A 20,132-nucleotide genomic window follows, 5' to 3' on the forward strand; every position below is an offset into this window, starting at 1 on the left:
AAATGTTTTCCATTTGTCAATACAGCCCACTTTTTCTTTGTTTGTTCTTTTTCGAATGGAAACAATCAACGTATTTAAAGATGTAAGTAGAGCAGCTATTAAACTAAAATTGACAAACTTAGTGGCTGAAACTTCCCACGTATATCTAGAACACAATTGCAAATCGTTCAAACTCTTTAAATAATAAGAATCCTTACAGTCCGTGTCTTTAAAAGTGAGATCGTTAAAAACAACAACACCAGATCGTTTTAGTATAAAGATACATAAAAAATCGTTATCCATAATATGTCACAAATATTTTCTCTCATACATTTCGCTGTCCTCAAGAAAAATTCATAGAAATTAGTTGAAAAGAAATTCACTTAACTGAAAGAGTGGATTGTTCTCAAAGATACCCAAACGATTTCACATCTCTCAGGATATTCAAAATGACCACACTCGCAGTTGGTAGGATTCAAAGCTACGTGGGAATATCCCAATGAATTTCAAGAGTATCGCCTTAACTACTCGGCCACAACTGCCACAGTTACCTTTTGCAGTTTAAGTTTTAAATATTAATCTTACGTATTATTGTATATTTTTAAATATCACAATGACATTACTCTAATACATTTTCTATTCAAACAAAACATAACGTACAATACTTGAAAACGTTCGCTATCCCCTCCATTGTGAGGAAGCTGACATAACGCATCAGCAGACGAACATTTGCTTTCAGCGACGTCGCAAACTACGGAACATTTACTGATGACAAAGAACGGCTCATAAAACCTGGAACACTTAAAATCAGAACGTAACTGTAAAAATTACCTTTTTCTCTGATTTTTACGTTTTTCTGAAAGTAATCGTTTTGCAACTAATATCTCAGGCTAGATGTATCCACACAACAATCGAAGAGTAAACAAACAATGCTGTCAGAAACGGAAGTGACAAGCGCAACGGTTGTCAGACAAAGAGCTCAGAAATTCCCCAAATTATATATATTAATAGGAAAAAGGTTTAAAATAAAGAAAATGAGATTTCAAAATGATAAAAAGACAACTCCACTTTCAATATTTAATATACAATATTTCAAAACCTTAAATAAACTATGCACTAAAGATTCACTTATTTCTTGTGCTCGAATATTCGTACGTTACCTTCATTGAACGACTTTTTTTTATTCTTTCTAAAACTTTTACCTTACAGATTTTGGTCCTTCTCCGTTTTCTTTTGTTTTACGCGGGAAGAGTATTCGTTTCGTCTGTACACTCTCGTCAAACACGTACCGATATTGATAAACGCATATAGTCGATACTTGTAAGCGGGAAACAAAATCACAGATATGAGCTTTAGTTTTAGTTTGTTTTCAATTGAAAGAAAATATTATTCTCTCCTTTTTCAGGCCATTTGTCCGGATATCAGTACAAAGTTTTACAAATTCCCTTAGTAAAAATTCTTGAACGACAGGCTTCAAACGTGCGAACACACCATGTGCGTTCTTTATACAATATCGCGACACAACGTAGTGTACAGAAGTATAATAAGTTTTATGATAATAATTCTTCAACCGTACTAATTCTTATAGAGTCAAATAAAATTTGAACGCTGAAGGAGCTCGAAGCTTTTTCAATAAATATTAAATTGTGAAGATGAAACGAAACAGAAGTTATCATTTCTATTTATTAAAGCTCTTTAAGAATTTAACACACGAGATATGGAAACTTGTAAAGAACATAGAAATGATTTTCATGTTACGACAACATACATATGAAGAGAGAGCCCACAGTGAAACAGAACTGGAGCTGTTTGAAAGATCACTTTTAGCCGACAAAATGATTAAAAATGCTGGGTGTCAAATGGTTTATATTGTGTTACTAAAGGGCAATCTTTGACTACCGTCACATTTTTTAAAACTACAGACAAGAAGGAAGACACGGCTGGGACTACATTAATCTAAAAGTAATATTTTAACGCCTCGACGGCTCAAAGGACGAGCATGTTCCTTGATGTAGTTCAGACGAGTGACCTATCGAAATATTTGGGATCAAACCACGCCGTTTTTGAGAATGATAACGTTCGATCCAATTGGGTGAAAGTAGAGCATATCCTTGGATGAACGTTCTCTCATAAGGAATGTTTGGATATTAATTGGAGGCATCACGATTTCAGTTTGAAAAAGTTTGACACTACAAGCTCTATTCTCAATCACAACCTGTGATGAGGTTCACAGCACAGACGTGGATCCTTTATTGTTTATAGGATGAGGACCGTCAATTTATTTTCGTCCTTCGTTCTTTAAGGGGGAACCGTACTGTGAACACGGACCGATAGTGTGATCATACATGAGTGAAGTTGGTGAAAATATACAAGTTAACATCACCCTACGAACTGGACGAGGCATAAGAGGGTGATCTTAATTATAACTGCAGACAATGGGCAATATGTAATATAATGTGAGTGAGTCACCAATGTGACAAGGATTACTATCGAAGATTCTGTAACAGGAGAAACAAAATAAATATTCCTGAGAGGGAAGAAAATGTCAACGCTGAACCTGACCGTCTGTCATCGAAAACATAAATCAAAATCCGATGAAGATAGAGAACACTCGGACGGAGAGACACCACACTTTGCCAATTATATACGCTACTCATGCTTTAGCCACGGTTACAATACTGTGTAGGCTTAGTTTTGTGGTCGATGAGAGAGTATATATTTTAGTGTTGTGATAGCTCCCAAATGAAATGACAGAAAAGTCCAGATAGTATGAAGTTTTTTTCAAACACTTCCCAGTTAAATGATATATCACATGACTTTATTAGTTGTATAATAAACATATCCAAATTATATTTTTATTTTCCCACTGAGAACAAACGCTCACTTGGAGAAGTAATTAACGGCAGTCGTGGCCGAGTGGTTAAGGCGATGGACTAGAAATCCATTGGGTTTTTCGTTGGTAGTTTCGAATGCTACCAATTGCGAAATGTTTTACATTTGCCAATATTGCCTACTTTCTCTTTGTTTGTTCTTTTTCGAATAGAAACAATCAACCTTTTTAAATATGTAAGTAGAGCAGCTGTTAAACTAAAAATGACAAACTTAGTGGCCGAAACCTCGTACGCTATAAAAATTCCCACGAATATTGAAAACATAATTTCTATAAGTTCAAATTCTTTAAATAATAAGAATCCTTACAAAACTAATAAGTATATTCAGCTTGGAATACATAAAATAAAACAAATAGATATGAAGGACAGCATTATCAGCAACAATTTAACTAGAGCATTTCCTTTGCAAACATAACCTTTGATGAACAGTGAGATCAGATTTTGTACTTAAAAAATTCAAACGGTGAAATATTCAGAATAATAAACATGGCTTACCTCAAAATTGTATTTGTAAAATGTATGGTTTAAATAATTTTCTGATGACGAGAACTCTTCTGTTTTTATTTTGTTTTCTAAGTTATCAAGTATTGTACCGTATTTTCTCTTCTGCCATGAATGTCCCTTTGATATTTATACTATTGTAGTGTCTTGTTAGTTTAATAATTGCCCCATTACCTAGTTTATCACGGAATTACAATTATAGTTTGCTAAATATTGAGTTTTCGAATATAGTACCATAGTGTTCTATTTCATTAATGAAGTGTAGCTAAATATATTTTTATTCATTCACAAGCCTTCTATAGTGTTTGTTCTTTTATTATGTTTGGCCCAGTTAACTGTAGTTTCAATTCTAAGTTCAGTGTTTCTACTGTTCTTTCTTTTTCTTCTGTTGTGTTGAAGAATAAACTTAACTACTACTTATTAATAACCAATGGAAAACATTACTTACACAAAATAATTTACAACTAAATCCAAGTAAACAGAACACCTTTATTACCAATAATATGAACAAACGTGACACACCAGAAATAAAATGAAAATCGAATCAAAGGAAAAAATGTCACGTTTTTAGACGTAAACTTGTAATGATAAAGAGACATCTATGATCGCTACCGTAACTGTATTTCTAATTTTTATTATTAAAGATATTTTCGTTTATTTTTTGTAATATTTTTCATTACTTACATTTATTAATATAGATTTCCTCTTTTATCGATAGCTGACAGCAAATTTTAATTTTTTTCAAAAGATTAAAACAAAGTTATTGTCGTTGTTGTTTTGAATTAAGCACAAAGTCACTCAATGGGCTATCTGTGCTCTGCCCACCACGGGTATAGAAATCCGGTTTTTAGCGTTGTAAGTCTCTGTAGACATACCGCTGATCCATTGTAGGGCTATTTACGAAAGACTTTTCAATGTTGAAATATAAATGTTTAGGTGTACTTTATGACTACTTAAATCGTTTCAGACATATTTTTATTTTTAATTATATACAGCTTTATTTCTATAGAGTATTTTTTAGTTTTCAATGTTTATTTTCTTGAACAATAGATAACAATAAATTCTATGACAGCTTTCATTCATTCAGAAAATAAAATTTCTGTCAATAGAATAAAAAAACGTTCCACATAGCTTTTATTATTACATATGTGATAGGTTTAAAAACTTTCCAGTGGCACAGTGGAATGTCTGCTTACTAACAACACAATAAACACGTTTTGACACTTATGGTGGATAGAGCATAGATAGTACAATGTGAAGCTTTGTGCATAACTACAAACAAACTAAAATTTCTAAAATTTGCAAATGTGTCCACACCACTCTTTATTGGTTATTTTGTGCACTTTGTCGGAATTGTAGAATATAGAAGATAATTATTCGTCCATGACGTAATATAATTCAAATTAAACTAACTCTTTTTCAGTTGATAAACGAAGCCCAGAATTTTTGGTAACTATTGTTGGCAGGTTTAATTGTTTCTTTTCAATCGCTTGACGAAAAATCAACTATGGCTAATCGAATTACCATAGTAACAGCTATGCATGATATTAAAAAAGTATACAAAAATGCATACCTTGAATCCAGTGACATGTTTCTTACTTTTGTTATGTTCAAAACATAAAGTGTGCTCTTTCTGAGAAGTGAAAAAATATATTTAATGTTTGGTAAGTGTATACTATCATATTATAAATAGTCTAAACACTTCTTCATCGTAATGTAGCTATATATGATAAAAGATGAGAAATCACAAACTTCCTGGGGCTCTCTTCTTCCATCTAACACTTTACTGTTTTAATGGTGTTTACGTGTATAGCATATTTAAGGTACTTTAGACTCTTTCCGTGTTAACGGAATAATATCTTTAGGAGTGAATAAAACGTATTCTACAATATTTATACGTGATCAAGAAATATACAACGCCGAGATTTTAATCATTTGTCAAAGAAAGTGTAAAAAATTATTTTACAGGTTTTACCAATAGCCCGTCTATTTATTATGCACAGCTTAAATAAAATACCCTTCTCTACAAGATAAGCCATGTGTCAAACGAGGGAATAAAAACACATACCTTTCATTTTATAATTCTATAAATTTAAAGGTGATATACTAAGGTGTTAAAGCTTCATTTTAAGTAGTATCCTGAAATAACAATGGTAGTATTTCAGAACAAATAATAATGTTTAAAGAAACCGTGAATTATTAAATGAAATATTACATTTCTTTCCACTTCTTCTGAAGAAGTTTCTTACTAATGATTGGATGATTCTGTAATTGTGTATTCCAAATAAATAATAATCTGCGTTTAATCTAATAACAGTATTTAAACTGTAAGAAACAAAAATATTCTTAATCAACAATTTTATTTACACAAAATAGGAATAGCTTTTTATTATTTAAATAACATTGGGTGAAAATAATTGTTAAAATTTATTTCATATCGATACTAAGATTATTCTGAGTAAAGATGATGTATAGTAACCAAACTTAGTGTGAAAAAATAGTTTTGAGATAAAAATAAAATTGTTATTATCGTATACACGACATGACGAGGTGAAATGCTCTTGTCAGTACTAATGTCGCTAAATCCCCGAATACTTTTATTGTAATCAGTAAATTTTCACAAAACTTTAAATTTGCCAAAAGAATTCCTCATATGGTATTGTAGTGTGTATTATATGAATGAGTGTATGATCATACTAATTAATTCTTGTGTATTATTTAAGCAGATGACCTTTCAACATTCTAAGAAATAAATATGCAGTCTGGGCTGTTATTAATTTCATAATTTTTCTTGGATTTATGCTTGTGTGAGTATTTTCCAGCTATCGTTAATAAATCAGAGAGTTTGCGAGATTCATATTTCTAATAGATTCTGTTTACATACCTGTATTTCTTGAAAATTCTTATTAAAGTTAGCTACAAGATTATAAGAATCAGAATTATTTCAAATCACATTAAAGATTTCACAAAATAATTCTTCTGTTAATATCCTCTTTTCATGGACAATAATTTCTTCTCTCTCTTTCTCTCTATACAAACATATATACAAGAGATTAAATGTTTGAAGGCTCGTAAGAATATATCTGCAGATCACAATACAATAAACACGTTTTAAATAAAACGTAATTCACAATTTTGATGTATACAAAATTACCACAATGCTACCTATTTTTAAAGAAGACCTTTCTTGTCTTCTAAGGACTGGAAAACACAGTAAAGTAAAAAAAGGAAACAGAGTCTTTAGGTCCCTCTAATACATGAAGCTCGAGTGAAATATATTTACTTTAAGAATATTTTAGTTGTTTTCATAGTCACTGCTTTATTGATTATAATACATAAATGAATTATGGAGGATGTGATACTAAAAGAAATATTCGGCACTTTCATAGTTATTGTTTTCTTACACATTCATTTACTATCTTATTTTGTATCATTTGTTTCAGTTTTAATCGATGAGAGTTTTGTCATTTAACAGTTATATTAGAAACCATAATATAACCGTAACTACAGATAAATTCGTGTTTTGAAATATATTGTTATAAAAAACTAAGAAAACCACTGTGAAATAATATTTCACTTGTGTAAAAAGATTTACAGTGGTCAGTCGTTTATTATCAAAATAATGTATATATATAAGAATCATTGAAGATTTAAATCCCACTTACAATAAGATCCCAGGAAAATATAAACATATCATGCTATTTGAACCTTTTAACATGCTTCAATGTCTCTAAATCGACCCATTTTTTTGTATAGCAAACCTGTGCCTTTGATACAGTGCATAACAGTCCTCAAAAGAATAAAATAAAGTTTTTCCAACACTTCCTAGTTAAATGATTTATTACATGACTTTATTACTTGTATAATAACCATATCCAAATTTAATTTTTATTTTCCCATTAAGAAATAACATTAACTTGGAAGGATAGACAACGGCAGTCGTGTCTGAGCGATTAATGCGATGGACTCGAAATCCATTTCCAATTTGAGTTTTAAATATTAATCTTACGAATTATTGCATTTTAAATATCACATTGACATTACTCTAATTCATTTTATATAATATTTTTCATTCAAACAAAACATAACGTAGAATACTTGCAAACGTTCAATATCCCATTCATTGTGAGGAAGCTGACTTTAAGCTTGTTTGTTTGTTTTGAATTTTCGCACAAAGCTGCTCGAGGGCTATCTGTGCTAGTGCTAGCCGTCCCTAATTTTGCACTGTAAGACTAGAGGGAAGGCAGCTAGTCATCACCACCCACCGCCAACTCTTGAGCTACTCTTTTACCAACGAAAAGTGGGATTGACCGTCACATTATAACGCCCCCACGGCTGGGAGGGCGAGCATGTTTAGCGCGACTCGGATGCAAACGCGCGACCCTCAGATTACGAGCGCATGCCTTAACGCGCTCGGCCATACCGGGCCGACTTTAAGCATTAGCAGACAAACTTTTGCTTTCATTCACTGATGGCAAAGAACGGCTCATGAAACATGGAACACTGAAAATCAGAACGTAATAAGACAAACTCCATTTTCAATATTTAATAACCAATATTCCAAAACCTGAAATAAACTATGCAATAAAGATTCACTTATTTGTTGTGTTCGAATATTCGTACTTTACCTTCATTGAACGACTTTTTCTTATTCTTTCTAAAACTTTTGTCTTACAGATTTTGGTCCTTCTCCGTTTGCTTTTGTTTTACAAGGGAAGAGTGGTGAAGGCGATAGACTCGAAATCCATTGGGCATTTCCCGCGTAGATTCGAATCCTACCGACTGTGAAATGTTTTCCATCTGCCAATATCGCCTACTTTCTCTTTGTTTGTTCTTTTTCGAAAAGAAACAATCAACAATTTTAAATATGTAAGTGGAGTAGCTATTAATCTAAAAATAACTAACTTATTGGTCGAAACCTAGCACGCTATAAAAATTCCCACGTTTATCCAGAACATAATGGCCATACGTTGAAAATCTTTAAATAATAAGAATCCTTACAGTTCGTGTCTTTAAAGTTGAGATCGCAAAAAACAACACCTGATCGTTTTAGGAAAACTATACATATGAAACGTTATCCATAATATGTCACAAATATCCTCTCCCACACAGTTCGATGTCCTCCAGAAAAATTCATCGAAATTAGTTGAAAAGAAATTCACTTAACTGAAATAGTTGAATGTCACGGAAATACCCAAACAATTCCACATCTCTCAGGATATTCAAAATGACCGCACTCATAGTTGGTAGTATTCGAACCTAAGTGGGAACATTCCAATGGATTTCACGAACATCTCCTCAACCACTCGCCCACAATTGATGTCGTACTAATATGCAATTTAAGTTTTAAATATTAATGTTACAAATTATTGTATTTTAAATGTTACATTCCCATTTCTCTGATGTATTTTCTATCATATTTTCTATTTAAACAAAACATAACGTAAAATACTTGCAAACGTTTGCTGTCCCATCCACTGTGAGGAAGATGACTTTGAGCATAAGCAGACGAACATTTGCTTTCGGCGACGTCGGAAACTACGGAACATTTACTGATGACAAAAAACGGTTCATAAAACCTGGAACGCTGAAAATCAGAACGTAGCTGTAAAAATTATCTTTTTCTTTAATTATTCTGTCTTTCTGAAAGTAATCGTTTTGCAACTAATATCTCAGGCTAGATGTATCCACACAACAATCGAACAGTAAACAAACTATGCTGTCAGAAATGGAAGTGACAAGCGCAACGGTTGCCAGACAGGGAACTCAGAAATTCGCCAAATTTTATATATTAATAGAAAAAAGGTTAAAAATAAAGAAAATGAGATTTCAAAAGGATAAAAAGACAAACTCCACTTTCAATATTTAATAAGAAATATTTCAAAACCTTAAATAAACTATGCAATAAAGATTCATTTATTTGTTGTGCTCGAATATTCGTACACTACCTTCATTGAACGACTTCCTTTTATTCTTTCTGATACTTTTATTTTACGGATTTTGTTCCTTCTTTGTTTCCTTCGGTTTTACGTGGGAAGTGTATTCGTTTCGTGTATATTTCGTATATTTCTCGTACACTCTCGCCATACACGTACCGTCTGAGTACATTTATTGATAAAGGCATGTCATCGATACTTGTGAGTGGAAAAGAAAAGCACAGATATAATCTTTAGTTTTAATACTACTGAAAGAAAATATTATTTTATCCTTCTTCAGGCCATTTGTTGGGATATCAGAATAAAGTTTTACGAATTTCCGTGGTAAATATTCTTGAACGACAGGCTTCGAACGTGCGAACACATCATGTGCGTCCTTTCGACAATATCGAGACACAACGTAGTGTACAGAAGTATAATAAGTTTTATGATAAAAATTCTTCAACCATACTAATTCTTTTAGAGTGAAATAAATTTTGAACCCTGAAGAAACTCTAAGCTTATTCAATAAATATTAAATTGTGAAGATGAAACCAAACAGGTTATCATTTCTATTTATTAAAGCTCATTAAGAATTTAACACACGAGACGTGAAAACTTGGGTTTGAACTTAGAAATGATTTTCATGTTACTAAAACATAAATATGAAGAGAGAGCTCACAGTGAAACAGAACTAGAGCTGTTTCAAAGGCCACTTTTAGCCAAAAATGTTATTAAAAATACTGGGTGTGAAATTGTTTTTCCTGTGTTATTAAAGGTATATCTTCGTCTACCCTCCATTAAAAGAGAGTTAAGAAAAGTAAATAAAATTGGAAATTTACGAAACATCTTTTCACATTGAAATATAAATGTTAAAATATACTTTATGATTACTTACTTCGTTTCAGGCATATTTTAATTTTTAATTGTATACAGCTTTATTTCTATATAATATTTTGAATTTTCAATGTTTATTTTCTTGAACAATAAATTATATGACAGCTTTTATTCATTCAGAAAATAAATATTTATGAATTTATGAAGTTTTTATGAGTTTTTAATTTGATAGAAAAGATTAAATATTCAAAGGTAATTTCAGAGAAATGATTCAGTTTTACAAGTTATTTCATCAGTAGAAGTGTATTGTTTTTTGACATTTTATCACACAGTAATCTTATACTTGTAGGAATTTCTTGGTTTTGTGTTCGTACCCCTGCGTCATGGATAGTTTTTTCCTCATAACTTGAAAAGTATCATGATTAGAATAATGAAAGTAGGGTATATTATAAATATCATACTAACACACATCTACATAAACTTTCTATGTAAACTGAAGGACAAATAAACTGTTCATAAACAAATAACCAAACATAGGAGGGGCAGAAAGTGTTCGTGCGTCTACTTTAATGGTCAGTTGTGTAACCTTTCAGGTGAATTACTTGGCGCAATCTGTTGTTTCGCCCTCCGTGATCGTTTTACAGTAATCGACTGGTATTTTCTTCCATTCTTCTTTATAGACGGTCTCCAACTCTTGCAAGTTTTTCGAATGACGCTGGTGAGCCCTGGTCTTCAACTCATGCCCGCAATCCGAGGGTCGCGGGTTCGCGCCCGAGTCGCACCAAACATGCTCGCCCTCCCAGCCGTGGGGGCGTTATAATGTGACGGTCAATCCCACTATTCGTTGGTAAAAGAGTAGCCCAAGAGTTGGCAGTGGGTGGTGATGACTAGCTGCCTTCCCTCTAGTCTTACAGTGCAAAATTAGGGACGGCTAGCACAGATAGCCCTCGAGTAGCTTTGTGCGAAATTCTAATAACAAACAAACAAACAACTCATGCCAAACGTTTTTAATTGGGTTGAGATCGGGTGACTACGATGGTCTCTCCATAACGCTTATATGGCTTCTCTGCAACCAGGATTGCACATATTTCGATGTGTGCTTAGGGTCATTGTCGTGCTGGCAGATCCAATGAACCCCAAGCCGCAAGTTCCAAGCATCATTCTTAAAATATAAGTGCTTAATATATCAACGTACTCTCCATTTTTCATGATTTCGTTGACGCGGTAAAGGCTGCCTACACTAGAAGAGCTGATGGAACCCCATAGCATAAACGAGCCAGCTCCGTGTTCTTTGGAAGATTCCGTTCCCCCTTCTTACGGAAAATATAGCAAACATCATTTTGGTTGAAAAACTCGATTTTACTTTCGTCTGACCAAAGAATACTCTTCCAACAGGTGAAGTGTTTATCTACATGCTTTCTTGCATATTTCAATCGTTCTTCTAAATGAACAAGCTTTAAATGTGAAGTTTTACGAAGATGGCATGCTTTGAACCTAGAAGAGCGTAACATGTTCGTAACTGTAGAGGTGCTCACTTCAACCCAAGTTTCCCTTACCAGTTTCTGTATGTCATTACGTGTTAAACGAGGGTTTCTACTAACTTCTCTGAGAACCTTCTTCTTGGTTCTCTCTGGAATTTTGGTGGGGCGTTCAGACCGAAGGGGTTAGAAGTTGATCCTGTAAGCATAAACATGGCAATTATGCTTTGAACAGTAGATTTAGCTGTGTAGCAATACCAGATAGAGCCACACGAGACTTATATTTTACAATAATTCGGTTTTTTAAATCACTGGACAACTGTTTCCTGTTCGCCATGATGACCAAGCAGGTAATGACGAAGACGGCGCTAAATTGCCGGAAGTAATTTTCTTTCTGGCAAAATTCCAATAATTATGAACCCAGTGTCCAGTTCTGGAATGGTATAATGTAGTTTATTCGCCAAACTAAACAAAATTGTTACGGGAATATCAGTTTTTTTCACACGTCCTGAAATGTACGAACACTTTCTGCTCCTCCAATTTTTGGTTATTTGTTTATAAACAGTTATTTGTCGTTTAATTTACATAAAAATTTATTTAGATGTGTGTTAGTATAATAAATATAATATATTATACAGCTCTTAGCCTATTCATGATACTTTTTAATTTATACGTGAAAAACTACTCGGGACGCAGGGGCACGAACACTTTCTGTCGTAATTACTACCAACTTACTTTTATGCATTACACCATTCTACAGTATGTTTAAGATATTAATTTTTAATCCAATAAATGTTGTGATTCACTAAACGTTACTGAAAAATACAATTTGTATTTAATTCGTCCTATCATCAGTAAATTATCACAAAAATTGTAAAAGATTAGGTTGTTGGTTTTCTTACAGCAAAGCCACATTGGGTTATCTACTAAATTTACCGTGGGGAATAGAACCCCTCATTGTAGTGTTTTAAATCTGTAGATTTCCCGCTGTACCAGCGAACGACGAAAGAGTACTAATGGTTCACATATAATGTCGTGGTGTATATTATATGAGTGGTGCGTTTAAACATATTTCTCTCCTACACTAACCCATTACCTGTAGTGAAAATTTACCTATATCCAGACATCACAATGCTAGTCAATTTTTGTGTATTAATAAGAAACATAAGCAGTCCAACTTTCTAAGAAACAAACATGTAATCCAGTCTCTCATCTTGCTTAACGCTATTCACGGAGTTATAATTCCTTTAAAATATTTCAGCTCTGGTTACTGATTTCAGAGAATATGTACATTTCTTACAACTTTTAGAAGAGAAAAACTAACGTCTTCATTATTATCTCTTCTTCAGAGTGCAACTTTCTATGGAGTTCTCCATGTAGATCGCTGGGTGGAGAACCATTCGATAACAATAACGCCAGCTCCTAATCAAGTATTAGGCTTGTTTGTTATATTATAAAGAATCCACTACCTTTGCTGATAGTTTGTGAATGACTAAATCGGCGATTTTACTTTTGGTAGCTAGACCACTCAACGGCTTTATTAATTCGTACAGAGCTTATCTGTGTATTTTTAAAAAGTACATTGATTTTTAAACTTTCACTTTATTTAGATTATCTATTTCATATAATATGGTTTTATATAACATCTGCTTCTTCACATACATGAACGAGTATTTCACAACGAGAATAAATCGTATGATTGCCAGAGGTCCCATGGTTCGCTTCTTTTTACCTTTCGCACCCTCCCGTCCCCCAAGACAAAATGCTCCACATTTATGGACTGTTGTGGAATTCCACATGAAAGAGCGATATATCATGAATTACTTAAAGTAGTTGCGAGTTGGTTGGTAATGGAGATGTCAATTGTATTTCCCTTAGAGATGCCAAGTGCAGATTACTTCGGCTCTCGTTGCTTGTAAATCAGCACACATCACTAATAAAATTCTTAAATGGTAAAAGCCTAGTTAGACTATTTTAAATATTAGTAAATGGTATTATAAAATAATATTAAAGATGACTGAATGTACTAATGACTCATGAATGCTGCCAACCTTCCAAACTAAGTATGTTCTTCGTTCAATAGATAACTCAGGCTTTTTTAATATCACAACCCTGGAAACTAGTTAATCAGACATTTACAACAAAATAGTAGTATTTGAGTAGCCGACAATAACAGTTAGGGTCGTCATTCACCTCAAAGACAAGCGAATAAAGATAAATTATATTTATTGTGTTTTAAAAAGGGTGACTGAAGAAACGTGTTCTGCTTACCGTTATGTTTAGAAACACCTTCTTTTTCAGTCTAGAACTATTCTTATATTGTTAAACAGTGTTGGGATTTCAATAATATGTCAACACTTTAAGGTCACGTTCAAAACCTTAATTTTTGTAATATAAAACAATAAAAACAAGGTTTTACACGAAGACGTCAATGTTTTCAGATATCTATGAGCCATTTTTTACGAATACTTACAAGGTAAAAATGTGTTCTTACTTGTAAGCATTCTATTAACAAAATACTAGAAGGAGAATAGCTTCATTTAGATGTATGGTTAATCAGAATATGCTTCAATTTCTTATTGAGATACAAAAATAGCAAAATATGAATATTGTTTCATAACAGTTATCTCTACTATAAACTACATTACAATTATAATTCACCACTTTATCGACTCCTGCAGTTTTTCCTCGTTTTATCTTTTGAAAAAAGAAAATCAGAAAGAATTTTATGTATAAGAAGATCTGTTGTAATGACAGAGGATTTGACAAATTCATGATAGTAATTATACAAAATCAACAAATATATTTGTATATCTACTTCTTGGTTCTTTAATTCACAATAACGATATCAAATAATATGCAAAGTTTATTTCTTCACTAATGTTTATTAAAACATATTACATGGTTTATATTACACTGATTTAGAAATTGTTTTTGGATCGAGTTTTGTTTAAATACTTGAAAATAATTTAAATTTTCTTTTCTATACCATGTGAACTTGAATTATATTTAAAATTATATATCTTTAAAAAGAGAAGCTGTTCATAGCCTTAATTATTCGAGAATTTAAGGTTTTTAACATTGGGTGAAAATAATCGTTAAGAATAAAATAAAGTTTTTTCAAACACTTCCTAGTTAAATGACATATCACATGATTTTATTACTTGTAAAATAAACATATTCAATTTTTTTTTCATTTTCCAACAGAGAATTAACGCTCACTTTGGAGAGTAAATAACGGCAGTTGTGGCTGAGTAGTTAAGGCGATGAAATCCCTTCAGTTTTTCACATGAAGGTTCGAATCATTCCGACTGTGAAACGTTCTCCATGTGCCAATTTCGCCTACTTTCTCTTTGTTTGTTCTTTATCGAATGGAAACAATCAACATTTTTAAATATGTAAGTAGAGAAGCTAATGAACTAAAAATGACAAACTTAGTGGTCGAAACCTAGCACGGTATAAAAATTCCCAGGCATATCCATAACGCAATTGCTGAACGTTTCAACACTTTAAATAATAAGAATTCTTAGAGTCCATTTCTTTAAAGGTTAGGTCGTAAAAATAACAACACCTGATCGTTTTAGTATAACTATACATGTGAACCGTTATCCATAATATGTCACAAATATTCACAAATATACATTTCGCTGTCCTCCAGAAGAATTCAAATAATTCAGTTAAAAAGAATTTCACTTCACTGAAATAGTAGAATGTTGTCCAAAGTATTAATATTGCAAACGATTCTACTTCCTTCAGGATATTCAAAACCAAGGCACTTGCAGTGGGTAGGATTCGAACTTAAGGGAGAATATCCCAATGAATATCAAGTACCTCACCTGAACCACTCTCCCACCGTAATATTTTCCAATTTAAGTTTTAAATATGAATCTTACCAATTATTGTATCTTAAATATCACATTCACATAACTCTAATGCATTTTCTATCGTATTTTCTATTCAAACAAAACATAACGTACAATACTTGCAATCGTTCGCTATTTTATCCATTTTGAGGAAGCTGACTTTAAGCATTAGCAGACGAACATTTGCTTTCGGCGACGTGTATAGCTGCGGAACATTCACTGATGACAAGGAACGGCTCATAAAACCTGGAACACTGAAAATCAGAATGTAATTGTAAAAATTATCATTTTCTCTAATTCTTATGTTTTCTGAAAGTAATCGTTTTGCAACTAATATCTCAGGCTACACAACAATCGAACCGTAAACAAACGATGCTGTCAGAAATGGAAGTGAAAGCGCAACGGTTGTTAGACAGGGAGCTCAGGTATTTGCCAAATTATATATATTAATAGAAGAATGGATAAAAATAAAGTAAATGAGATTTCAAAATGATAAAAAGACAAACTCCACTTTCAATATTTAATAACCAATATTACAAAACCTTAAATAAACCATGCAATAAAGATTCACTTATTTGTTGTGCACGATTATTGGTAAGTTACCTGCATTGAACGACTTATTGTTATTCTTTCGAAAATTTCTGCCTTACAGATTTTGGTCCTTCTCCGTTTGCTTTTGTTTTACGAGGGAAGAGTGGTGAAGGCGATAGACTCGAAATCCATTGGGTTTTTCTATCGTAGGTTCGAATCAAACCGATGGCGAAACATTTTCATTTACCATTTTTGCCTACATTCTTTTTGTTTGTTCTTTTTCGAATGGAAACAATCAACATTTTTAAATATGTAAGTAGAGAAGCTATTAAACTAAAAATGACAAACTTAGTAGCCGAAACCTCGCACGCTTTAAAAATTCCCAAGTATATCCATAACGCGATTGCTGAACGTTCAAACACTTTAAATAATAAGAATTCTTACAGTCCAGGTCTTTAAAGGTTAGGTCGTAAAAATGACAACACCTGATCGTTTTAGTATAAATATATATGTGAAACTTTATCCATAATATGTCACAAATATTATCTCTCATACATTTCGCTGTCCTCCAGAAGAATTCATAGAAATTAGTTAAAAAGAATTTCACTTCACTGAAAGAGTAGAATGTTGTTGAAAATACTAATATTGCACACGATTCTACTTCTTTCAGGATATTCAAAACGACGGTATTTGCAGTCGGTAGGATTCGAACCTACGAGGGAATATCCTAATGAATTTCAAGTCCATCACCTTAACGACTCGGCCACAACTGCCGTCATAACTAACCTGAACTAAAACTCACATGGCAGAGGTTTAGTTTAAAGATAGAAAAATCTGGAGAATTTCCTCTCCAACTGGGGTGATCAGGAATGTTGTGGTTTCTCTTCGTCCAATTTTGTGAAAAATTATTGAAATTAGTATGGGGTTTTTGTTCTTCTTTTATTTTGAATCTTTTTGTAAATATAAATATTGTAAGTTATTAGTAATAAAGCGCGAGGGAAGTTGTAACAGTGTGATATAAACGTAGTAATAACTAAGAGTTTGTTTGTTTTAGAGTTTCGCGCTAAGCTATTCGAAGGCTACGCGAAGACTTTAGCAGTGTGAGACTAGAGGGAAGGCAACTCGTCATCACCACCCACAGCCAACTCTTGGCGTTCTTTTTTACCAACGAAAAGTGAGATTGACCGTACATTATGACGCCCCTACGGCTGAAAGGGCGAGCATGTTTGGTGCGACGGGGATTCGAACCCGCGACACTAAGATTACGAGTCGAACGTCTTAAACCACCTGGCCATGCCAGCCACGAAGTAAAAGTGAGACTTAAGAGAATTTGAATTAGGTTGGTTAAGAAACCCAGTTGTAGTAATACTATATTAACAATAATTTGAGAAAATGAATAACGTTCATGCGTAATATTAAGAGTAATACAGTGGTATGCTGATTTGATGACCTGTGAAGTGTGATAGATACAATTAATTGGATATTTTAGCATAATAACAGTTTCATACTATTGACTCAGAAGTACCAAACGTATAAAAAGGCAAAATCCAGTAACAAAATCTTTCATTATAACACCCATTTAATATTGTGAAATTGTTTGGTAACCTAATAACCTAAGTAGAGATAATAGTGTCTCACAAATAATCAGTTAATCTTAGATTCACCAAAAACAATTTGTGGGATAAATATGCCCTTCAGGCCCAACATATATTGCCGATAATATTTCCAGGGCCATTTTTCTATTGTTGTATGATTTTAATTTTGTTAGTTGAGTACTTGTAATTAAACCATCAATTAGTGATGTTCTTGCATCATGTTTGAGGTCTAACAAATAGCTTAATATTTAGTACTAAATATTTTCACTGACAGTATAATAATGTTTGATACTTAGAAGTTTTTACAATGTTAATAAAGTGTTTATTTTCTTACTTATTTATAATATTGTTTGTGAGGTTTATGCAATTTTTAAAGGCATTCTCTGTTGATGTTAATCATTTTAATATTTTTGTATCATTCTGCATGACACCTAATTATTGTATTAGTTGGAAGTGTTCCAGAAGTGAATAAAAATTTAATTAAGTAGGAAGTAGAGTATGGTATAAATTATACATCATATGATTGGAATAACCATTATAATTTCTTTTAAGTTTATCAGTGTCTTATTTTGGGACATTTGATATTTATATGTATCAAAAGCTTGTTTGTATACTTCCAGGGGAACTGTATGGACTTAAATGGGGAAACCTTGACAGTTATGCAAGTTATACCTTTTTCTTACATTAATGATGCATTAGTAAAGGCAGAAATGGAATGTCAGTAATCATAGAATTAACGTGTGTGTGTGTTAGTTTGTTATAACTCAAAAACAAATTAAATAAAAAATGCTGCATTGACTGAACATATCCCAGGGTACGAACTACAGTGTGGGATCATATGTACACTTGGTTTTGGAGGTGACTGAAGAAATAGGACCCACATTACAGTCGGGATACACCATCTATCAATCTATCACATCTATGAGTCTTAATCTCCATTTGCCAATTTCGCATAAGAAATAAAAAGTAGCAATAGATATAGAATTAGAAATTAGGAGAGAGAGGTGTGGGTGTTCAAGTCCACAACATCTCACATGTTTTGAGTTATAACAAACAAATTTAATTAGTTAGAAGTTTAGGTTTGCTGTTTCTAATGCAGTTCTTCCTTCTGATTTTACACATTTCACTATTTATCTTCATTAAAATGTATTTATTTTCAATAATACACATTAATGATTGTGATAAAAATACTGACAGAAACAGGTTGTACATTCATGTTGCATAACTAAAGTTGTTAGTGTAAAATTTTATGAAATCCAAAAAAATGAAAATCAAACAAATTCAAATAATTGGAAAGACTTGATACCTACTAGATCGATTACTCTGATGATAAGATGATGCAATTGAGAAAGTATAATTTGAAAGGTTTAATGAGTGAACATGAATTTGGAAAATGTTTTTCACTGATAATATCAACAGGAGAAGAATGTTATGGAGGATTAGACACTTGTTCTGCAAATATTAAGGCTAAAATGTGACACTTTTGCTATTTTTCTTATAAGTGTGTGTGTGTGTGTGTTTTCGTATAGCAAAGCCACAAAGGGCTATCTGCTCAGCCCACCGAGGGCAATCGAACCTCTGATTTTTGCGTTATAAATCCGGAGACATACCGCTGTACTAGCGGGGGCTTTCTTATAAGAGCATAAGAGCAAAGAAAATTAATTAGCTTATTAAAATACACTCTATACTTTCAAAAATTTACGAATGAGTTTATCATGGTGAAACATACTATCTCAGGTCATCCATCATAAATATGTTCTTTTACTGTCTTTTCATCCTTACTTTCAGACATGGGATGACAGCAGAATTTTGCGAGTGAGTCAACTTGTGGAATAAAATTAATCAGATTTGGTCTCTGTTGGTACAAAGTTTTGTAGTCGGTGAACAAATTTTCAATATCTTGTGCATATGTTAACAACTATTTCTGTCTGATGCAAGAAACAAGGAATGATACGAAGAAAAAAGTATTTAAATGTGATTGAAATTTTTGAAACATTCTGTTGTGTATTGGGGGAAGGAAGGAAGTTTCTTCTGGAAGTTGAATTTTATGTTTAAGAATAAAAGAGGATTTCTTATACTTTCAGTAAGTATGGATAAACCTACGCTACATCATACGTATGAAAAAATTGCATTATAAGGGTATTTGTCTCAGTTTATGATGACAGTATTGTTTATTAAATATAACCTTCCAGTGTTTACAAGTAATTTGTGGTCTACGTGGAAATGACTTGAAGTTTCCCTCTTCACGTTATTGTAGCATGTATTGTAGTGCCATTGCATGCTAAACAACTGAGAGAACTGTTTAGAACTGGAAAATTTAATTGGTTACCTTCAGGCAGTGTTTACATTGATTAGTATTATGCAGTCTAATCCAAAGTATAACTAAATCAACTGTCACTATAATAATAAACTCATTGCAAATAGAGATAACAACTTTAATTTTGGTAATTCTATTTATCCAAGTAATAAAAATGTTACTTTGTTTGCTGTTGAGCACAAAGCTACATTCTTACAGATTAAATCGTGAACATCAGATAATATA

The 20,132-nt window shown here is 32.5% G+C and overlaps 1 non-coding gene across 1 annotated transcript; it reads right to left on the minus strand.

The window, feature by feature from the left end:
* Window positions 1-16,686: 16,686 nt before the first annotated feature.
* TRNAS-UGA (transfer RNA serine (anticodon UGA)) lies at window positions 16,687-16,768 on the minus strand. The gene has a single exon. It is a non-coding gene; the product is annotated as a tRNA-Ser (tRNA).
* Window positions 16,769-20,132: the final 3,364 nt, after the last annotated feature.

Source organism: Tachypleus tridentatus, chromosome 11, assembly GCF_004210375.1.
Source record: "Tachypleus tridentatus isolate NWPU-2018 chromosome 11, ASM421037v1, whole genome shotgun sequence".
Classification (NCBI taxonomy): Eukaryota; Metazoa; Arthropoda; class Merostomata; order Xiphosura; family Limulidae; genus Tachypleus; species Tachypleus tridentatus.